The sequence below is a fragment of the Aotus nancymaae genome, unplaced genomic scaffold, assembly GCF_030222135.1.
Source record: "Aotus nancymaae isolate 86718 unplaced genomic scaffold, 86718_ANA_hifiasm-v0.15.2.pri h1tg000019l, whole genome shotgun sequence".
NCBI lineage: Eukaryota > Metazoa > Chordata > Mammalia > Primates > Aotidae > Aotus > Aotus nancymaae.
In genome coordinates, this window is record NW_026988431.1 from 28,436,482 (window position 1) to 28,453,771 (window position 17,290).

Genomic DNA, 17,290 nt, shown 5'->3' on the forward strand with positions numbered 1-17,290 from the left:
CTAGAGAAGCAGTCTGGCTACAGAGGCTTTGTGGTGCTGTGGTGGGCTCCGCCCAGTCTGAACTTCCAGGTGTCTTTGTGTACACTGTGAGGGGAAAACCACCTACTCAAGCCTTAGTAATAGTGGATGCTTCTCCCCTCACCAAGCTCAAGCATCACAGGTCAACTTCAGACTGCCGTCCTGGCAGCGAGAATTTCAAGCCAGTGGATCTTAGCTTGTTGGGCTCCATAGGAGTGGGATTTGCTAAACTAGACCACTTTGCTTCCCGACTTTAGCCCGCTTTTCAGGAGAATGAATGGTACTGTCTAGCTGGTGTACTAGGCACCACTGGGGTATGAAAAAAAAAAAACCTCCTTCAGCTAGCTCAGTGTCTACCCAAACGGCTGCCCAGTTTTGTGCTTGAAACCCAGGGCCCTGGGGGTATAGGCAGCTGAGGGAATCTCCTGGACTGTGGGTTGCAAAGACCATGGGAAAAGCATAGTATCTGAGCCAGATAGCTGTCCCTCATGGCACAGTCCCTCGTGGCACAGTCCCTCATGGCTTCCCTTGGCTGGGGAAGGGAGTTCCCCAACCCCTTGTGCTTCCCAGGTGAGGTGACACCCCCCACCCTGCTTCTGCTCACCCTCCGTGGGCTGGCATCCACTGTCTAAACAGTTTCAATGAGATGAGCCAGGTACCTCAGTTGGAAATGCAGAAATCACCCACCTTCTGTTTTGATCTTGCTGGGAGCTGCAGACTGGAGCTGTTCCTGTTTGGCCATCTTGCTAGACACCTTTAACTTTTTCTTTAAGTTAACTTTAAAAAAATTTTATTTTAGGTTCAGGGGTACATATGCAGTATGTAAGTTCTACGAGTAAGCTGTGTGTCTCAGGGTTTTGGTGTACAGATTATTGCATCACCCAGGTAATAAGCATAGTATCCCTTAGGAATTTTTCGATTCTCTCCCTCCTCTACTCTTCACCCTGAAGTAGACCTTAGTGTCATTTGTTCCCCTCTTTGTGTTCATATATTCTCTTTGTTTAGCTCCCACTCATAAGTAAGAACATATGGTATTTGGTTTTCTGTTCCTGCATTAGTTCACTTAAGATAATGGCCTCCAGCTCCACCCATGTTGCTGCAAAAGACATCTCATTCTTTATTATGGCTGCATAGTATTCCATAGTATATATGTACCACATTTTCTTTAGCCCACAATTGATGGGCATCTAGGTTGATTCCATGTCTTTGCTGTTGTCAATAGTGTTGTAGTAAACATAATACATGCATGTGTTTTTATGGTAGAATGATTTATATTCCTTTGGGTATATACCCAATAATGGGATTTGCTGGTCAAATGGTAATTCTAAGTTATCTGAGGAATCACCACACTGCTTTCTACAACGGCTGAACTAATCTACACTCCCATCAGCAGCGTATGTGTTCTCTTTTCTCTGAAACCTTGCCAGCATCTGTTTGTTTTTGACTCTTTAACAAAAGCCATTCTGACTTTTGTGAGATGGTATCTCATTGTGGTTTTGATTTGCATTTCTTTAATGATTAGTAATGTTGAGCATCTGTTCATATACTTGTTGGCCATATACCTGTTTTCTCTTAAAAAATGTCTGGTCGTGTCCTTTGCCCACTTTTTAATGGGGTTGTTTGCTTTTTGCTTGTAGTAAAAATATTGGCAACTTTCTTAACCTCTCTGGAGACTCAGTTTTGCCACCTGTAAAACATAGTCAGTACAACCTACTACCTACTTCTGAGAAGATTTTATTTAATTAAAGAAACTCAACTGATGACCATGTCAGTATCTTCCCCTCAGTCTGGCCTAAGACATACCTGCTTTGAGGAATCTTTTCTTTACTTAAAATCTTTCTCTGATTAAAAACTCCCCTCCTCTGAATGCTGTGATAAATCCTACGGTGCTGGATTAAAGTTAGAAATACCAATATGAACTTCTATTTATGTTAATGCATATTTTGATAGCTAGCTACAGAAATACAGGTATCTCTGTATGCCTGCATTAATACACATACAAATATTTTCTAGCTCTATCCATGAGCAATGAGCATACCTAGCGCCCAGATTTTGTTTTCTAAATATCGTTTTCTGGTAAAATAGCCCAGGACTTCATGGAGAAATGGCTGATTCTAAGACCGGGAGAGGAAAATACAAGAGGAACCGAGAGTATCTTGTGGTGCCAGAAAGTAAGTAAATGCTCAAGAAAAAAAAAATACACTAAAAGGACACAGAAGCCAGTCTCAAAGAACCTCTAATGGCCAAAGCTAGAGCAAATATACTATCTGTTTTTCTTGAGGCAGTTGGAAAATGTACAGGATAACTGAGGAGCCAGAGCATCTGGTTTTGTTGTGGTCATATTGCACTTCTGTTTCTAGGAGCATTAATTTAAAAAAATGAGGACACTGACTACCTGCATCATATCATTATGCTTTCAGTTAGGTGATGCTAATGCTGAGAAAAGTCTAAGATTTAACTGAAAGGTCTTCTATGTGTTCAGAATATAAATCCATATTAACAAGGGAAGCATGATTGTTCTTAAATTACATTCTTGATAGCAGTCATTCTAGAGAGCCTCTCACCTTTTAAATGTGCTGGTAATGTTTAAAAACAATTCAAGCATTGGCCGGGTATGGTGGCTTATATCTGTAATTCCAGCACTTTCAGAGGCTGGAGTGGGAGGATCACTTGAGCCCAGGAGTTTATGACCAGACTGGGCAACATAGTGAGACCCCATCTCTACAAAAATATAAATAAAATTAGCTAGGCATGGTGATGCATGCCTGAGGTCCCAGATACTCAGGAGGCTGAGGTGGGGGATCACTTGACCCTGGGAGGCCAAGGCCGCAGTGAGGCGAAATTATGCCACTGCACTCCAGCCTGGAGTGCAGAGCGAGACCTTGCCTCAAACAAAACAAAACAAAAACACAAGAAAACAGAAATATTTAACCTAGCTTATAGAATAAGAGAAGAAAACATCTATATCAGTCAAGTTGGACTTCACTACCTGATAGTGCTACATAAAAGAATGACCAATAGGAGCTTAGGTTTTAGGCCTTACGCAGTTGATTCAGCACCCCACAGGCCCTCAGATAAAACAGATCACCTTTCTTATCTCCACCCACCAGCTTTCCTGAAAAATAATTGACAAATAAAAATTATATATATTTAAGGTGTACAATGTAATGTTTCAAAATATGGATACATTGTGAAGTGATTACCAAATCAAGCAAATTAACATCCATACCTCATATGCTCACCATTTCTTTCTTTCTTTTTTTTTTTTTTAGTTTATTTATTTTACTTTAGGTGCCTACTATATCTATCTGGCATTTCTCCCCATGTTATGCCTCCCCACCCTCCCCTCCTTCCCCACCCCCCATTGTCTCTCCCCTACCCCCCCCAACTGTCCCTTTTGTGTGATGCTCCTCTCCCTGAGTTCACGTGTTCTCATTGTTCAACACCCAACTATGAGTGAGAACATACGGTGCTTGGCTTTCTGTTCTTGGGTCAGTTTGCTGAGAATGATGGTTTCCAGATTCATCCAAGTCCCTACAAAGGACACAAACTCATCGTTTTTTTATGGCTGTGTAGTATTCCATGGTGTATATGTACCACATTTTCTTTGTCCAGTCTATCATTGATGGACATTTGGGTTGATTCCAGATTTTTGCTATTGTACACAGGGCTGCAATGAACATACATGTGCATGTGTCTTTATAGTAGAACGATTTATAGTTCGTTGGGTATATACCCAATAGTGGGATTGCTGGGTCAAATGGAATTTCTATTTCTAGATCCTTGAGAAATCTCCACACTGTCTTCCACAATGGTTAAACTAATTTACACTCCCACCAACTGTGTAAGAGTGTTCCTATTTCTCCACATCCTCTCCAGCATCTGTTGTCTCCTGATTTTTTAATGATTACCATTCTAACTGGCATGAGATGATATCTCAGTGTGGTTTTGATTTGCATTTCTTTACTGACCAGTGATGATGAGCATTTTTTCATATGTTTGTTGGCCTCATATATATCCTCTTTTGAAAAGTGTCTGTTCATATCCTTTGCCCACTTTTGAATGGGGTTGTTTGTTTTTTTCTTGTATATCTGTTTTAGTTCTTTGTAGATTCTGGATATTAGCCCTTTGTCAGATTGGTAGATTGCAAAACTTTTTCACATTCTGTTGGTTGCTGATTCACTCTAATGATGGTTTCTTTTGCTGTACAGAAGCTCTGGAGTTTAATTAGATCCCATTTATCTATCCTGGCTTTTATTGCCATTGCTTTTGGTGTTTTAGTCCTTGCCTATGCCTATGTCCTGGATGGTTTTGCCTACATTTTCTTCTAGTGTTTTTATGGTGTTAGGTTTTATGTTTAAATCTTTGATCCATCTGGAGTTAATTTTAGTGTAAGGTGACAAGTAGGGGTCTAGTTTCTGCTTTCTGCACATTGCTAGCCAGTTTTCCCAACACAATTTATTAAACATGGAGTCCTTTCCCCATTGCTTGTTTTTGCTGGGTTTGTCAAAGATCAGATGGCTGTAGATGTGTGGTGTTTCTTTTGGGGTCTCTGTTCTGTTCCATTGGTCTGTCTCTGTTTTCGTACCAGTACCATGCTGTTTTGATTACTGTAGCCTTATAGTACAGTTTGAAGTCTGGCAGTATGATGCTTCTGTCTTTGTTCTTTTTGCTTAGGATTGTCTTGGCTATGTGGGGTCTCTTGTGATTCCATATGAAGTTTAAAGTGGTTTTTTCCAGTTCTGGCTCATCATTTCTTTAATGCATGGTGAGAACACTAAAGATGTCTTAGCAAATTTTAAGTATACAATTCATCATAATTAACTATAGTTACTATGCTGTGTATTTGATTCCCAGAACCTATCTTATAAATGAAAGTTTGTATCATTTGAACTATTCTACTCTGTTTCTATGAGTTCAACTATTTTAGAAAAATACTAAGTGAGATTATACAGTATTTTTCTTTCTGTGTGACTTATTTCACTTAACATAGTGTCCTCTAGGTTCATCTATATTGCTGAAAATGGCAGGATTTTCTTCTTTTTGAAGGCTGAATAATATTCCCTTATATAATATTTACTCATTCATCTCTCAGTAGATACTTAGATTGTTTTCATATATTGGCTATTATGAATAGTGCTGCAATAAACCTGGGCATGCATATATCTCTTTGACATACTGATTTCAATTATTTTGGATATATGCCCAGAAGTGGGAGTACAGGATCATATGGCAGCTCTATCATAAGTTTTTTTGAGAGAATATTCATATCGTTTTCCACAGTGATTGTACCAATTTACAATCCCAAAACAGTGTACAAGGGTTCCCTTTTCTCCACATCCTCACCATCACTTGTTACCTTTTGACTTTTTGATAATAGCCTTCCTAATAGGTATGAAGTGATATCATTATGGTTTTGATTTGCTTTTCTGTGATGTTTAGTGATGTTGAGCACCTTTTCACATGCTTTTGTCTATTTCTGTATCTTCTTTGGAACAATAACTCCTTAGGTCCTTTGCCCATTTAAAAAAATCAGGTTATTTCATTTTTGTTTGTTTGTTTGTTTGTTTTTTTGCAATTGAGTTGTCTGAATTTCTTATATATTTTGGAAATTAGCCACCTGTCAGATATATGGTATCAGATATAATAGAAAATATTTTCTTCCATTCTCTAGGTTGCCTTTCCATTTGTTGATTGTTTCCTTTGCTGTGCAGAAGCCTTTCAGTTTGATGTATAATCACTTGATATTTTTTCTTTTGTTGCCTATGCTTTTAAGGTCATATTCATAAAATTATAGTTCACCTTTTTTAAACCTGTGTTTATCTACCTGAATAGTAAGAAGAAGTAGAGCGTGTGATCTTTAAAGTCCCTTCCAGATCAAGAACATGATGGATAGATTCGCTTTAAAAAAAAATTAAAAAGGAGCCATTCTTTGGTTATAAAATGTCTGTAGAGGTTTCTAAAGTGGGGTCAGATCAGAGACATTATGAGAAATGTATTCTGATGACACAGTGAACATTGATCCAACAAGTACAAGATGGCAAGAAGACTAGACACAATCAAGAACACTCCCACCTTTCTTTCCAAACACATTTAGTGCCTCCATACTTTTAAGGTAAACTCAGACACCTTCATTTGGCTTATACAACATTTCCTGGTCAGTCCCCAGTTTATGTCCTTTGACCTCATTATTCCAGTGTGAGTATATCAGTAATGAGTTTCCATTTCTTTCTCTTGCCATGCCTTTCTTTTCCTGACCTGTGTAGCTGCTACCTCCTCTTCCAAAAACTCTTTTTTATTCCTTTACCTCTCCTATTGCACCACCATTTTTTCCAAGGTATCTTTCATGAACCCTGTCTGGGTAAGGAGCCCTTGGCTAGATGCTCCTTTAGCATTGACCCTCCCTTGGCATTGACACTGACATGCTGCATTGTATTTGTCTGTTAATTTTCTGTTGCCCCCTTAGAACTTTAAATCTGAGGGCAGGGAACATGTTTGTTTTGTTGCGTACCTATCCCCTGACCCAGTTTATAGCACCAAGATGCCCAACAAATACTTGAATAAATGGACAAACTAATGAATGAATGGACAACTGAGCAATATTAAACCTGAGCTAGCTTACTGAGAAGACTTTCCAAAGTCTACTTCAGAGATCTTTAATGGGAAAAACCATCATGGAAATCAAATTGCAAGTCACTTTTGCTATGAAGCATAAATTTTCTTGTAGAATTATTTTATTTCTTATATTCTGAGAAGCCCTCTGAACAATAAGAAGAGTCTAATAGAAACTTGAGGGGAAAATCATTGACATTAAACCTAGGATTATAATCCTAGAAATAAACAGTAGTAACAAAGTGCCTATTGTAACAAACCAGGCTTATAGTTTTAACCTAATTTAATGAAGTATTTCAGTGACAGATCTTACTTTGTGTTTATATTCAAATAGCAATAAAACCATTATGTGGAGTTTCTAAATATATTAATTGCACATTGTCATTAAATTTGTGGTATCTTGTCACTTTAAATGAAGTAAATGTTTATTTGTCAAACATTTCACATCATCTCTGTATCCTGAGTGCCTCACACATCAATTGTCTCTTTCTATGGTAGAGTAGAAAAGAGAGCTGAGTAAGAGAATGGAGAGTCGAATGTCATGATTGATGCGAACCAGAGTAGACCATATGCTACTGTATGCATCTACAGTTGACCTGCACAAATCGGGTGATGACGTATTTATTTGGTTGTTTGAGACATTGGTTGACCAAAACAGCATTTGATTCAACTCCATGAGTAAGCTTCATCAGTTGAGTGCATCCAAAATGCCAGAGGAACATTCACTTTAATCAGAATCTCAAGTCATACTTCAGATACGAGGGACAGAAGAAGGTATTTAACTCTTCATTCACAGTGCCTTTGAAGAATGGCATTGGTTGCTAAGGAACAGCAATAGCATATTCTTGTGCAAACGATTGGTCTGCTGGGAATTCATGTTACTGTTTGAGTGGACTTTCTTAGAAGGAGGCAGTATCTTTTTTTTATTTGCCAATGTAATGGCAACATACGCTGACTTAACTTCATCTGTTTTGTTCAAAGAGATATCATAGTTGAACCTTCATAAGGGCAGGAGAGAAGCTAGATGGCACACTGCTCTCTGTTGAATAGTGATTTGACTCTGGAAAGAAAGAATAAAAAGAGGAAATCCAGCTTTATAGTTGTTTTAGAAATTGCTGTCATCTATTGGGTAATGCCTTTGTCACATGACTCCTGTGTATCTCCCCTGAGTTACCAGGGTCCGGATTTCTGTTTCACAGATAAGGCAATTCAATGGCTTACTTCGGAAGAATGAGGCTATAACTCTTAGAGCTTGGAGGACATGCAAACTTACTGGAATTTCCAGACCTCAATTACTTAGAAAAACACGTTTAAGCTGTTTTCTGAAATGCCCTTATCTAAGCCTTTTAAAAGAGAACCAATTTAAATTTTTTCATTTTAAAGTACATTGGAACACAGCAAGCATTTCTGATAGCTCTTAAAATTCATTCAGTGTAGCAGTTAAGGGCGACTTAATTAAAAAACAACTGACAATACCATTAAGCTGGTGAGCAAAATAGAACTAATTGCAGACTGGAGCCCTACCTCTAGGCTGCAAAGAGCTTTGATTCAATATTTGGGCCTGTTTCATTTTGTACTCAGGCCAGGATTTAACAGTGATGGGAGTTGGTTGTGTTTTCTGTGCTTAGATAGATAGATTTTTCAGAGGAAATGAACACTAACCAAGGAAAATCAACTTTGATTTGTGCAGAATCAAGTAGACCATTGTGTCAAACACCATTCTAAATAAGATGTTCCTTCTAGACATAAAATTACACAAGGTTAACAGTCAAGAAACCCAGATTTCATCTTTGCTCCCTCATAAACTGTTTGATTCCAGGGAGATGCCTTAAATTTCTTTGGTGCAGGTAGACTCCAAAGACCCATCCAGCCCCAAAATTTCATTATATGTTAATATCTGAGTTCAGTTGGCTCAAGTGGAAGCTTTTGGCAAAATTCAAAGGAAAGTAATAGCTATACCATTTAGTGAATGCTTACCATGTATTAGACATCTTATGTGTTTTATGCATTCTCATTTAATTCCCCCAACATCTCTATGAAATAAGTACTGTTATTATCCTACTTGTACAATGAGGAAAGTGAGAGAAGTAGAGTAGCATGCCCAAAGTGAGTTTAGTCTGTGATTAGATTATGACAGATCAGACAAGTTCTCAGGGAACTGGTTTCACCATTATCACTTCTCCTTTTTATTCAGACTCTGGTGCTAATTAAGCACTTGGCTTTTGATCCTTCCAATCTTGCCCTGTGCAGGAGCACTGCATTCATTCCAGTGTTTTCAGAAAGATTTTGCCTTTGGGAAAATCTATGGAAATGATTTAATGATGGCAAAATGACTTTTAGTGAATTCACAAAGAGAAACTTTCAGTGTCATAACAAAGGCAAACAGAAGTCTGCAAATTGGGAATGGTTGTATGTAGTAAGAATGATGTGTTGTCTGTAGTGTGTGATGTGATTTGATAGGATGAAAAAGGGAAGCACTACCTGAATTGAACCTTAGAAAGAAAAAAGAAAATTAAATAAATAAACCAAAAAAAAGAAAAAGGAAGCATATACATATATAGTCACAATTTATATGCACTTTAGATGCACCATGTATTTACAAATATAAAACTTTGTATTTATAAATGAAGGTGCTATATGGAGGACATATCCAAATAGAGCAGTCTTAAGTTCTTCATAATAATAAAGTGGTAAACTATTTTTTTCTTTTTTTAAAAAGTTTCACTTTAATTTTAGGTTCAGTGGTACATGTGCAGGTTTGCTAAATAAGTAAAATCGTGACTTTGGAGTTTGGTATGGCGATTATTTCATCACCTGGGTATCTTTTTCCTGAATCTCTCCCTCTTCCCACTTTCCTCTCAAGTAGACCCCAGTGTCTGTTGTTCCCCTCTTTGTGTCCATGTGTTCTTATTATTTAGCTCCTACTTATAAGTGAGAACATGTAGTATTTGGTTTTCTGATCTTGTGTTAGTTTGGTAAGGATGATGGCCTCCAGTTCCATCCATGTTCCTGCAAAGAAGTGATTTCATTCTTTTCTGTGGCTGCATAGTATTCTATTGGTATATATGTATCACATTTCCATTATCCAGCCTATTGTTGATGAGTATCTGGGTTGATTCCATGTCTTTGCTATTGTGAGTAGTGCTACAATAAACATAATGTGTGGATGTGTTTTTATGGTAGAATGATTTATATTCCTCTGGTTATATTCCCAGTAGTGGGTTGAATGGTAGTTCTGTTTTTAGTTATTTGAGAAATCACTGCACTGCTTTCCACATGGCTGAACTAATTTATACTCTCACCAGCAGTGTAAAAGTGTTTCCTTTTCTTTGCAGCCTTGTCAGCATCTGTTATTGTTTGAGTTTTTAATAATAGCCATTCTGACTGATGTGAGATGGTATCTCATTTTGATTTTGATTTGCATTCCCCTAATGATTAGTGATATTGAGCATTTCTTCATATGCTTGTTGGTCACATAAATGTCTTCTTTTGAAAAGAGTCTGTTCATATCCTTTGCCTACTTTTTAGTGGGGTTGTTTGTTTTTTTGCTTGTACATTTAAGTAGATTCTGGATCTTAGACCTTTGTCAGATGTATAGTTTGCAGATATTTTCTCCCATTCTGTGGGTTGTATGTTTACTCTTTTGATAGTTTCTTTTGCTGTACAGAAGATATTTAGTTTAATTAGGTCCCATTTATCAATTTTCACTTTTGCTGAAATAGCTTTTGGCATTTTTGTTATGAAATCTTTGCCAGATCCTACGTCCAAAATGTTATTTCCTAGATTATCTTCCAGGGTTTTTATAGACTTAGGTTTTACATTTAGGTCTTTAATCTGTCTTGAGTTGATTTTTTTTAATATGATGTAAGATAGGGGTCTAGTTTCAATCTTTATTATTATTACTATTATTTGTTAGAGACAATGTCTCACTATGCTTCCCAAGCCTGTACTTAATTTTTCTAGTTAACTTCTTTCTCCTGAGATACTCAAAGGTACAGGCATGGTGTTAAGAAAGTAGTAATTCTGTAGATGTTTAACAACAACTAAGACAAACTTAGAAATATTTTGCCTTTTGTGACTCTGCAGTAGGCGAGATGCTGTGGAGAATGCAAGGATCTATGTGATAATATATCTTCAGGAAGCACAGAATTTAGTTAGAGATAGAGTGCATGTATAGTATATATGAAGAGATGAGTAACATCAGACAATATATTTAATGAATAGTACAAATAACAACTTAGAATGTACTTCAAATTATGGGTGCAAAGATTTGTACAATAGCCTTTTAACTAAAATATTAGAATATGGAATATCAAAAGCTGTTTTACTTACTATTTATGTGATTTAAGCAAGTCACTTAATCTCTCTGAAGCTTGGCTATTTTTGTTTGTAAAATGGAATGCTGATAGAACCCAAACCGCAAGGGTGGAGTAGAAGTCCAGTGAGATAATAGATGAGAAAGAACAGTGCAAGATTCTTATGTAAGATTGTCATTTGTGATGTTCAGAAATGTCCACCTCTGTGCCTTTTAGGCATGTGGCAGAATTTGCAGTTAGGTATGGCCATGTATCTTACTCTGGTCAATGAAATGTGGGCCCAGATGGATATATGCCACCTCTAGAGGGAAGCTTTTAAGAGTCTGTGTGTAAATCACTGTTTTCCCCTTCTTTTTCTCTGCCACTGGGATGGTGGAAGCAATGTGAAGCCTTAATCAACCTGGGGTTCCTTAAGTGGCCATGATGAGCAAAGCCCCTAGCTACCTGATGTTGACTATGAAGCATGAGCAAGAAATAAATTTCTGTCATGTTAAAGTAATGAGATATTTGGGGTTGTTGCTGCAACATAATTTCCTGAAACAGTCTGGCTAGAATGTTTACCAATCATTCTTAATATTACTTGAGTACCTGGATATTCAGGTTTTAGATATGTTATACATGTGTCTGCTGCATATTAGATTTGTTAATATCTTTGCTACCTTTTTTAACTCCAGTTTTCAAAAACAGATGTTGGCCTCAAACCAATCATGTCTTTTTCTCATCTTTTCTGTTAAGTATTTAAGGTATCTACAGACCAGGAATAGAACTGGGCTTTTCTGTCTACTTCTATTTCTTAAAAGTTTAATTGAAAGGAAAAGTTATTGGTCGGGACAAAGTTTCTATGCAGATCATAACAACATTTGGAAGAGTGACTGAATGTAATTAAAGACAAGCTACCTTTATATATATATGTTTTTTAACAAGTTTGTAGTTATTACCACAAAATTAAACCTGAGTCTTATAATTTTGGGAAAAGTAAACTCTTGCTCAGATTTTAAGTTCTTACTCTCCTTGACACCCTTTTCTCACTTAGAGAAAATTGGACCCATTTTAGAACATGTGGCCATAAACCGGTGCTTGAGAGCCGTGCAAGGAATGGCATTCTGATTAAGAGTACTTTTAACAAGTTCAGGGTAGCAAGTTCTCTTGGAGGGTGCCTAAGATGGAATTACTTTATATTAAACCCTTATCTACATTAAAGCATATAGTAAGCATTCAGTATAACAGTCACTAACTTTGATGATTTGAGCCATCAATTTTAATGGAGATTCACGTGTATCCCGTTGAATATAGCTCTCTCAGGGTGTGTGTGAGCCAGGGGCATGAGCTCCCCTAGTTCCGGATAACAATTAGCCCAGTGTGACTCTGTTGAAAGGCTGGTTAGTGCCAGCCCTGGAGACTGTGGCATGGCCTTCTGAGTGCTTAGTCTCTTTAGACTGAACAGATTAACCTTTCTTTATGGAGCAAAGCCTACATGCCATATGCCAGGTATTAGACAAGTGGGTTATCTCCTTTAAGCCTCTTAACAATCCTGTGAGTCCTGTTAACTCTTTTTTATACAACAGATTCAGACAAAAACAAACACAAAAGAACAGAGGTAAGTTCTGCCCTCCATATTTGTCTCTGTGGTGTCTCATGTATCATAGAAATTGGTTAGATGTGAAAATGTTGACTCAAGGAAGCAAACCTTTTAGTTCTTTAACATCTTTGACATTTGTTTCATAGAAAATCGAAAAATGCCAGAGTCAAAGAGAAACTGCCCATCATTCTGCCAGTCATGGTGAAGTATGATTGAACTTTGGCATGCAGTCCCCTTCCTGACCCTAAGTATGTGCAGTGTTTGTGGAGGGAGATGTGAAGGAGCACTGTCCATCTTCCATCAGTACTCGGAGACCCCTGTGTCTCAAGGATGAGGGGCAGGAGATTTAATTTAGTTAAATAGTCATTTATGAGAGGAGCTATCACAAAAGTAATGTCCATGGTTACTGTCTTCTGTTGGCCTTTCCCACAGCTGGCTAATGTCATCCAGCCACCAATCAAGGCTTGTGAATAGGTGTCTAACACAGCAGAGTAACAGCTCAGGCTGCATGTATGTTTACCAGGCTGTAAAAATTCCCAGCCTTTACCATTCAGGGAAAGTGTCACAAGCATGCTATATCTGTTGGTGAATATGATGAATCACCCAGAGAAGGACAGCAAAAATGCACGCTTTCCATATTAAAAGGGAGAACATTACATTCATTATCTCCCCAGATCTTCACTTGTGACATCCACGGTTTCTGGTAGATCATCTTCTATGATTCCCCACTATTGTAAGGAAGTAGGCAAGCTGCTCTGTGTATCCTTTATCGTACCAGTTGATAGTGATTAGTAGGAATTTATCACTATGATGTACTTCATGGTTTTCCACCTATAAAGTAGATTTTATTCTAGTTTTGCTAATCTATTTTGGTAAATCTCCATGGCCCATTTCCCTGGAATTTAGGTATTTTAAAACATTATACATCTGTCATCTGTGTTTTCTGTTTCTTCTCTTTAGCTGCATTTACCCATGCTCTAAGTAGCTAACTTATTTTCCTCCATTCACTCCAAAGGATCTACCCCTTTGATTACCTGATCTTTGAGGGCTCTTGCACCCTACTCAGTGTCTTTCTGGTATAATTTTTTTTCCAGGAGTAGCACTGCAGGTTTATGTTCAGATTTAAGAATCCCACTGTGATGATGATAACTCATACGTACCTCTAACTCTGGGCCAGGGACTGTTCCACATGTTCGTATTAATTTACTTCTCATAACCCTGTGAGCAGATACTGTTGTTATTCCCATTTTACAGATGAGGGAGCTGAGTCACAGAGATGTTAAATGACTTAAACAAGGTGACACAACTGTTAGTGGCAGATCTGGGACTTGAAGCCAGGCAGTGTGGCTCCAGGACCTCTCATTTAATGACTACTTTGTGCCCATCCTGTTCTTTCTGTTTTCATTTTCACTTTTTTTTTTTTTTTAACTTTTCTTCATAAACTATGTGAAGTCTCTTTCTGTTTTGTCCTGCTTTATTTAAGAGGACCCAGCAAAGGTGCAGAGAGAATGTAATGGCTTTGTTCCTGATGTCACTGCAAGTTAGAATCCACGTTGAGAAGCATGGAGAGAGGCCAGAATCAAACAGAATGTTCTGGGTTCACAGTCCCCTTCTTGCTTGTCAGACACCTTCTCTGTGGAGGACTACAGGGTTCTCCTGTGGTGTGCTTAGGAGGGGACTGGCTTTCTGGCCTATCTGAAGTGGAAGGCATCCTCCAGGGTAGGTGAGCTTCCTTTAGGGCTGCTGCTTCTCTTGTGTGTCACTCAGCCTCGGTTAAAGTCCTCAGAGCTGGTTCTAGAAAGCGGCACTGGTGGGAGAAGAGAAACTGATGCTGCTCAGTGGAATCATATGAGGAACAAACTGCGATGTTTCCTTGGTTCATGGGTCTGGGTGTGAGACTGTGAGAACATGTTTGTGTTCTCAGTCCTCAACATAGCCACACCTGAGGAGTTGGCCTTGGGTCTAAATGATGCTCCCTTTTCTTCTGCTAGGAACCAGATAAGGCCTAAGTTCTCTGCTGTGTTTGTGAAATCACTGAGTCCTAGGACTTCTTCCCAAGAGATTGAATGCTGCTTCTCTAGGTTTAGGTTAAAAATATGTTAGCCTTGGACACTGGGGCCAGGTTTATTGCAACAGGGCATAGGTTAAAAATATGTTAGCCTTGGACACTGGGGCCAGGTTTATTGCAACAGGGCATAGCCAGGCTGACCTGGCCACCTTGGGCTGCCACTCTCAAATGCTTTCCATTTACAGAAAAATTGATGAAGCTTCTCCCAGGGTAGATCTAATCAGGTGGCAGTTCCTTGCTGTCACTGCTAGCCTGTCTGTGCCTTCAAATCTCTGTTGACTTTGAGGACCTATCTGCCTACTTTCTGCAAGTCACTCAGCCCAGCCATCCTGCTCCACTTCTTTATGTATCTGGTATCTGGGTCAGTCCAGCACTACCTTTGGTGCCAAGCCTTTGTCCTTGTGCAATTTTGTAGACTTCTTTCGGGGGTGGTTTGAGAATTTGATGCAAAGCATGATGTCTGACAATTGTCTGACATTAATATTACACAGTCATCTGATCCTCTGTAATGGCCTCCTAACTGACCCTCTTGCTTACACACCCCTCCCCCCAACCTCCAAAAGCAATTTTCTACCTATTGCCAATACAGTCTTTTAAAAATGAACATTCTGTCATATCAGTTTCTTGCTTAGAATCCTTCAGTGACTTCTCAATTTTTGGCATGTTGAATAAAACCCAAGCCTGCATAACCCCACATGATCTGGTCCTACCTCTACCTTGGACACCATTTTGTACCAGCCTCACCCTTTTGATTCAGCCACACCAACCTTCTGTTTTAACACTTCAAGTATTCAGATTGGCACTTATGTAGATGCAGTTTCTGCTTCCTGGAATGCTTGTCCATTGATCTTACATGGCTGGCCTCTTCACACCACCAGCTGTCACCTTAACATCCTCAAGAGGCATTCTTTCATCACTCAGTCTATGTAGCCACCCTGTCACTCTTTCCTCCTTTTGTATATTTGTCCATTGTCTTTCTACTCTCATTAGAAAATAAGCTTCATCAGGTGGGGACCTCTCATGGCCTGTTCTCTGTTGTATCCCCAATGCCTATAATGGTGCCTGGAACATAGTAGGTAGGTGTTGACTTAATAGCTATTGAATGAATAAATGATACATGGTAAGTGCTCAATAAATATTAGCTATTATTATTATGTTAGATATAAACAGAAATGTGAAAATGTAACTGGGGTTCAATTGAGTCCTTATTTGCAATAATATGTTCAAAGAAACAACTGTGTGGCAGAAAAAATACTAAAAGCAACTAACATTTTTACTCATTCTCACTCAAAAAATGCTCAAAGTGAGAGGGTATATTTTTCACCTATAACAACTTGTTGAAATCTTGTCACCATTTCTGATACAGTATTCAACACACATGGCAGTTCTGCCAACTGTATCTTTCTGTCTCTTTGCCAACCCCCAACCAAAGAGCTCTTCAAAAACCTGGCTAAATGCCTTCAGGTATTGTTGTTACCTTTTTTTGGCACGTTTCTAAATCAGCATTCAGAAAAGGTCAGGAGTCACACAGGCACATTGGAACCTAGAGTGAAGTTGGGGGTGCTAGAAGTGAGGCTGGGAATAGTCAGGTTAATAGTTTTTGAACCTGCTGGACATACAGAAAAAAAAAAAAAAAAAGGAAACTGATTAAAGATATTAGGGAATTCTAAACTGAATGATACCTAAATAAGACTATCCTAAATAGTTGTACTTGTGGAGCATTGAATCCTAGATTTTTTTTTTCAGATACACAAAAGCTAAATCTCTTAAATCCTTACTATCCTACTACAAAGCTTTGAACCCAGATTAGACAGCGATCTCTACTATCACAAAGCTTATGTGTTACAACTATTTGTTTACTCTATAAGTCCTCCCTTGCAACCTTATTGACTTGCTTTATTATTTTGTTTGTAACAACTGTGAACTGGACCTAAAAAGGAAGGGGAACTATGAGACAAGGAAAAGAACATGATACTACTCAGCCTGAGTGAGCAGACCAAGATGAAAAATGATCTCACTACACAGTGGTAACAGTGACCGTAATTCCTAAAGTGGGAGTAAGGTCAAAGATAGGAGTGTGTCCGGGCCACTTTTTATCTCTGAATTGTTTCTCCAGTAGTGAGTTCTGGCCTACAGAACCATCAATGCCCTTTGTTCAGCTTTCTCATGTCTACTACACATTTGCAAGACAGACCTTTAAGATTACAGGATGTGGTCTTAGGAAAGCAGGTCTTTACTGTGCAAAATATCCAGGTCTCCCAGAGCATCTTTTCTGAGCTCTTGGCTTCATTAATACACTGCTCCAACCTGCTGACCTCAACTGACTCATCAGGTTATAAACGGAGTTGGGAATAAAAATTATTTCCCTGGGGGATCCCAGTTGTATAATAACTGTCATTTGTATGCAGTAAAATGATTTGCAGAGTAGCACAGCTCAGAGTTCCCAGCTGCATTCTGTCTGTTTATTTCTGGCAGCATATGAAACAGTTTGCTGGCTATGTGCTTTCTAAAAGGTAATATGGACATGATAGTAACATCTGGGCCTGGGGTTTTCTTCCAACCCATATAGATTTTAGTAGGAAGTCTGCATCTAAGAAATTTGAGTTTAATGTCTGTTCTTTGCTTTCTAACTGCATGCCTGTCAGTTCTCCCTTGCTTTTACTGGCCAGTCTTGAACCTCTCAGCTGCCATCTCCCA

At 38.5% G+C, this 17,290-nt stretch overlaps 1 protein-coding gene across 10 annotated transcripts in view; it reads left to right on the plus strand.

Annotated features, from left to right (window-relative positions):
• Positions 1-17,290, plus strand: part of TMEM108 (transmembrane protein 108) — a 658,024-nt gene that overhangs the window by 414,043 nt on the left and 226,691 nt on the right. Inside the window, exon 1 of one of the 10 annotated variants that reach the window (XM_064378698.1) lies at positions 12,518-12,543. The exons of the other annotated variants lie outside the window; for them this stretch is intronic. The gene's annotated coding sequence lies outside the window, so the exon portion shown is untranslated. Of the gene's footprint in view, positions 1-12,517; positions 12,544-17,290 lie in introns of those variants that run through there. 10 annotated transcript variants of the gene reach the window in all.